Source organism: Rhagoletis pomonella, unplaced genomic scaffold, assembly GCF_013731165.1.
Source record: "Rhagoletis pomonella isolate Grant_MI unplaced genomic scaffold, Rhpom_1.0 Rhpom_scaffold_00013, whole genome shotgun sequence".
Taxonomy (NCBI): domain Eukaryota; kingdom Metazoa; phylum Arthropoda; class Insecta; order Diptera; family Tephritidae; genus Rhagoletis; species Rhagoletis pomonella.
In genome coordinates this window covers 21,521,516-21,527,817 of record NW_023458567.1, presented here as the reverse complement: position 1 = coordinate 21,527,817, position 6,302 = coordinate 21,521,516, and the positions used below count along the sequence as shown (strand labels likewise).

At 32.0% G+C, this 6,302-nt stretch overlaps 1 non-coding gene across 1 annotated transcript; it reads left to right on the top strand.

The window, feature by feature from the left end:
* Nucleotides 1-5,033: 5,033 nt before the first annotated feature.
* Nucleotides 5,034-5,107, top strand: Trnai-aau. Its single transcript has one exon. It is a non-coding gene; the product is annotated as a tRNA-Ile (tRNA).
* Nucleotides 5,108-6,302: the final 1,195 nt, after the last annotated feature.

Sequence of the window (6,302 nt, the reverse complement as noted above, 5' to 3'; positions counted from 1 at the left end):
AAAAAAATCCGGTTCATTCGATATACGAAAAATCAAGATTTCAAAAAACTGCCTATAGATATCCAAAAAACCGTTAGGAACCGGTTTGGAAAAAGCCAGTCAATCGCTCTAGTAAATATGTACACATATGGTGCAAAAAAGTACGTGAAAAATTAAAGTCGATATATTAATGCTCTCACCCCTTTCTGATCGAAAAAATATTGATTTTCAATAATTCTATACCATTTAAACGAAAAGTTGTTACTTGTTAACTTCAAAAACCTCAAAACTTTTACTGAGGCATCAAGATTTGTGTGAAATTTACAAAATAACAAAAGCAATAGTACCCAACTGTTTATTTTACCATTTTTTTAATACTAAAGATTTTTTTTATGGGACCCTCTATTGTATTCTTTTATTGAAAGTCTTCTTAAGCGAAGCAGAGCTTTCCGATCGAAAAATATTGGTTTTAAAGAATTCTATACAATTTCTACGAAAAGCTGTTTTTTTTTCGTATAAAATACATGCAAAATTTTGAGCGCTTCGAGCGACCTCTAAATATTTTTTGATTTCGAAATATAAAAACAGGGGCGTGTTTTTTTCGGTATAAAAAATGCTAGAAATGAGAGCATTAAAATTCCGACTTTACTTTTTTTTGGACCACTCTAATGTATGTACATACATATGTACCAGGGTTGTTGCGAATATTCACATTCGAACCGCGGAAGTGCCGCATAAATTTTAACATTCGCATTCGCTTTCGCATTCACAATAATCAATGCGGAGCTTTTGCGAATGCGAATATGGTGCAAGTGCACTGATCAAACGTATATCTGACAAACAAAAAATGTTTGCCAAAAATTGTTTGCCTGTGGGGATGCTACGTTAAGACCAGGACTGCCAACTTGGCTCAAACCGTGCCATTTTTGGCCCTATTTTACATCAAATGGCACTTAATTTTTCAATTTGGCACTTAGTGCCAAAATGGAAGTTTTCAAAAATAGTAATATTTCAATAAATGTTTGTGAAATCCTTTGTTTGTACTTCTTTTTTTTCAACCAAAATTTTCTAATTTCTAAAGATTATTCAACTGGTTTATCTTATTTGGGCATTGCATTTTTGTTTTAGAAATGTGGTTCTTATTTTATTGGTAAATGGGAAGGATTAAAAAGGATGGCACCATTTTTTGGGACTTTTATTTTTCTATTTGGCACATTTTGGCACTTTTTTATCCTCAATATGGCACCTTTTAGCTAAGGATAGTTGGCAGCCCTGGTTAAGACTGTCCCCTACGTCGACCTTCTTTCGTAATTTAAAGTCAAAGAGTAAGATAATACTAGATATTTCCAGCGGAAATGTTCAACGGCTGGCTATAAAGAGAGTCGACTATTTGCGCGTTAAAATATTACCTTTAATTAGGTTAGAATTATGTAACTATCGAATATTATTTGTCAAAGGTCTGTTGAAAAAACTTAAAAAAGTTTAATTATTTTTTTCTCATAAAACTTATTATTCTTAAGTTCCGTGTTTCCTTTTATTAGTTTTTTCAGCTTGAAAACAAAAACATTTATTTAAATTTTGTGTACATTGTCAAAATTAGCACGCATCGAAATAAAGATGAAATTATATGTAAATAAGTCGACAGCCAAGTTCACAAATTAAATAAGAATTAATTCAATGTGAATTTTATATCTATTGAGGAGTGGGACTTGGCATGTAAATAATATATCGTTAGTATAGTATGGAAAGGGCTTAACTCACATCGTCGCTGAAATACATAAAGTCGTAACTAACTAAAAATCCAAAATTAACTTTTTGATTGATTATGATGCATTTCATCGAATCATAAGTCCCTACATCGTTTTAGGCAATACAAAAATTTAGTTAGTTGTGGTTTTTTGCATTTCAGCGGCTATAGTATTTACGATACATATCAGGGACCGTAAATAGCAGTTATTTTTTCACAACAGTTAAACTTGGCCAGATATTTTTTAAGTTCTAAACAAATTTGGTACCAAATAAAAGAGGACTTAAATAGCTTTTAAACAGAAATAACTATCGAAGGCTACCACTTCTATTTATATTTCTTTTTAATAATTTAATACAAAAGAAATGCTACCTGACCCAAGGTTTGTTCTAATTAAAAAACATTTTTTATTTAAATATTTTTGAATAGCTGGCTTTCTGTTGGCTTTCCTCGTTTAAATCTTTCAGTTTTAAAGCTATTTTAGTCCTCTTTCAGTTGATACCAAACTTGTTAAATTTGTATAAGCGGTTTGCTTATTATTAGGAAAGGACTTTTATTTTCGACTTAAAAATATCTGGCCAAGTTTAGGTGTTGAAAAAAGTAACTTTTATTTACGGTCCCTGATACATATGTATGTTGAAAACTTGCGTTCATTCGCCTCAAAAAATATATCAAAACACATTGAGCGCATGGAACGGAACAACAAAATGGATTTGAGGGCTTATGGTACCGACAGCGGTGAGTAATTAATTGTGAGTACCTGCAACAAGGAAAGGCCGAGCTCATCTAACCAATAAAAGAAACTAATTACAAGGTATTCATTACAGGCGAACCTTTCCAAGAAAACACCCGGGAACTAAGCAAATCTGAGACCCTTATCGTCCGTGATTCCATAATTCAAATTATTATAAGAAACGGGGTACCTTTTAATAAAATAACAAGATTTAATTTCAAAACAGAATTTTTTTCGAAGTTTTCATTCCTAGAAAATAATTTATTTGCCATATCCACATATTCCCAACCTCGCTATATGCGCACATTTTTCAAACCAGTCACAGAAGACAGGGTTGAAAATGAATTACAAAAACTAAAATCGAAAACCGTTCTCCAAATTCTGAAACAACCAAAAGAATTGGTGCTCCAAATTGGAACATAACGGTGTTTAAACAGCGATATTGCTAGGTGATGCTAGATTGAAGATGAAAGTCAGGAGGATACATCCGACATTTGCAGCCCAGATGCAATTCCCAAAAAGGAATTGTTGCACCGCAATAAAAAAAGAAATATAACTGAAAGTCCTCTCAACTGGTGCAGCGTCAATCGAAAAGAATCTACAATTTTGTTAAGTTTCAAGTTGTTCAAGTTTGTCGCCTCAGTTATTTAGTGAAAAAAACATTATTAAAAATTAATAACTTTTGCATTTCTAATTACCTAAATGCCCTAATGTACTCACCAAAATTATTTCTTAAAAATATTTGACATCCGCATTCTCATTCGCATCCGCGGATGTTAGCTTTTAAACATCCGCATCCGCATCCGCGGATGTCTAAAATTCCACATTCGCAACATCCCTAATATGTACATATGTGTGGAGATACCCTGCAGGCTGCAGCGAAAACCCAAGCCAGCCAGTAAAAATATCAGTTCATTTATTTATTCTGGTTCCGATATCGCACGTTCGAGTCCGCTTTTGAAGGTGGTTAATTAAGACTTTTGAAATTTACATAATTATTATAATTACGTATTTAAAGTTAAATATAAAATTAAAATTCGCAAATTTAATTTCATTTAAGAAAAAACTTATGTATTTTACCGTATGAATTTAATGCATTTCAAAAAAATATTTCTCTTTGGAAAAACATTGATTTAAGAAAAAATCCTTGTCCGAGGACTTGAACCTCAGTATTGGCACTCCAGTGCTTTGCTCTGTCGACCAGCGCGACTGTTCGAGCGCTGTGAGGTATGATGCTACTAGGATTTCTACTGATGCATATTCAAACAATTCACATCCCGTATAACACCGTCATTTTAAAAATACCAGTCCTTAACATTGAAAAGGGATAAAACTTGAATTAGTTGGGCTGAAATTGGTAGCGCTGTAGTTCACAACAGTGATGGAAAAGTAGGCACAATAGCGCCATTTTTGGCACTTTCATTTACAGAGGTACTTTTGGCACAATCATAAAATGCAGAAATTTAAAATAAAAGGCCACTATACAACAAAAAATCACATACCACATTATATGTACATAGTTTAAAAAAATACAAAAAGTGAAAATAAAAGCACTAAAAATTAAAATAAGGGCCATGAGACATATTTACAAACCGCTGAATTCTATTGTGAATACGCAGTACGAAAAGTAAGTTTTCGCAACAACAAGCTTTTAATTCAGAATTTTTGGAAAGATTCTAAGTTTGCATTTTTAAAGTCCATTAGCCCGATGATTTTTGATAACTTTTTTCTGACGGTGTCATACATTTTCATCCATTAAAAAAAATTTTCGAACACACTTTATATGGAAATAAATGCACGAAATTGAAAACTTGGAATCACCATAAAAAATCCTGAACTCCAAAGTTTGTTGTTGGGAAAACCTGCTGAATTTTTATAATTTTTGTGCAGTTTGGAATGAAGATTTTTGTACATATATTGTGTTTATTAAATTATGAATTAAACTTTTATATAAAATTATTCGAAAAATAATCAATGAACAAAATAGGCGAAACTGGTCAAAGTGTCTCACTGCCATTATTTCGCATATAGGTATGTGTGTAAAAATGTCATAATACCTACAAATATTGCGTTGTCTTTCCCCTCCGTAATTGGAATTCTTGTAATTTTACTATGAATTTATGTATATGTCTAAGGAATCCTTCATAAAAGTGATTCGCTGTAATAATTTAGCTAATTAATAATTATTATATTACTTCAGTGTATTTTAAAAATATTATTTTTAAAAATATATTGTTCTTAAAACGCCTTAAAAAATCCAATTTTATGGCACTTTCATCTTGTTTTCGACACTATTTTTGAAGATCATTTGGCTCATTTTGAAATTCCATCCCTGGTTCACAACGAATGTATGTACATATGTATGTTTGCCCATAATTGAATTTGAAGTTTATTTATAGCGCGAAAATAAAAATATTACTAGTCGCATATATTCACATAAGAACTTTTAACTATACATACATACATACATACATACGTGCATTCAAACATAGCTAGATATCTCGATGTGTATATATGTAAGTACGTATCAACATAGTTCGCCAATATAAGCCAATTGAGCGCCGCCGGCCAACTGGCCCATTAGCTCAGTTGGTTAGAGCGTCGTGCTAATAACGCGAAGGTCGCGGGTTCGATCCCCTCATGGGCCAAAATATTTTTTTTTGTAATTTTTTTATAAAAGAATTTTTCATATAAACTATATAATCAACATTTCAAATTCATACCAAATTTATAAAAGCTCAAACATTTGAATCTGAATTTAAAGAAAAATTTTGGGTATCCAGTTTTATGCTCATAAGATCTTATTATAAAAAGGTCCAGTTTTTATAAAAACATTGTTCATATAAATCATATAAACAAAGTTTCAAACTTTATACAAAACTAAGAAGGCTTAAAAAAATGTTCATCGAAATTTCAAATATTTAGTCAGAATTTTTTGAAAATTTGTTTTGGTATTAAGTTTTATAGCCAGGTCAAAAATTCGCCAAGAGTATTAGGAAAAAATTTGTTGTCAGCATTTTTTTTCAGACTCTACCACGGTGTTGCTATGGTTACTGGTAGCTAATGTGTAAAAGATTTTTTTCTACCGCGATTTTTCGTCGAGTTATACGAGTTTAAACATGCAAATTGCAGACCTTTTCCTGAGTCACAAGTTTTCTTAAAATTCTTGTCTCATGTCACACTTACTGCACTTACTATTCTGCACGTTACCGAAGATTTTGTGACCGGAAAATTGTATTACCAAAAAATGTTACCACTTCTTGTCACCGCGATTCTAGGTACGTTGGTAATGCAGTGAAAATATTCAGCAGTTCAGCTATGAAGATTTGTGGAAATTCTTTTATTGCATATTTCACGGGGCAATATTTTGTTACCAGTTTATGAGATGGTAACCAAATTTACCGGTTACAAGAGCGCACAGAATGCGAAAATGGTTTAAAAATTGACAGACACTTTAATTACCGGTTACAAAATTTATGTTACCAGCGCATAATAGACCTGTTATGGTAGAAATTCAAAAATTGCTGACCTATTGGAACTTCTTCCATGTTTTTTTATGGAAACTTTATTTTTTTTGCAAAAATTTACAATACAAAAAATTTCATTGCATTTTTTAAATAATGTACATTTTGGTTTTTTTCGTAAATTGCCATTTTCGATAGGAAAATGAATTAGCAACACGAGTTTTACGGGATGTGCATAGCTCAGTGGTTAACGCTTCTGACTTTGTACATTGATAAAGTGGGTTCGATCCCTGCTGAAGTCTAGAAAAAAGAAGTCTGATGAGGAGATGTGGTGATCTCCGAAATAGCTGCTATAACCTCTACCGCTTAGACTTTGTTT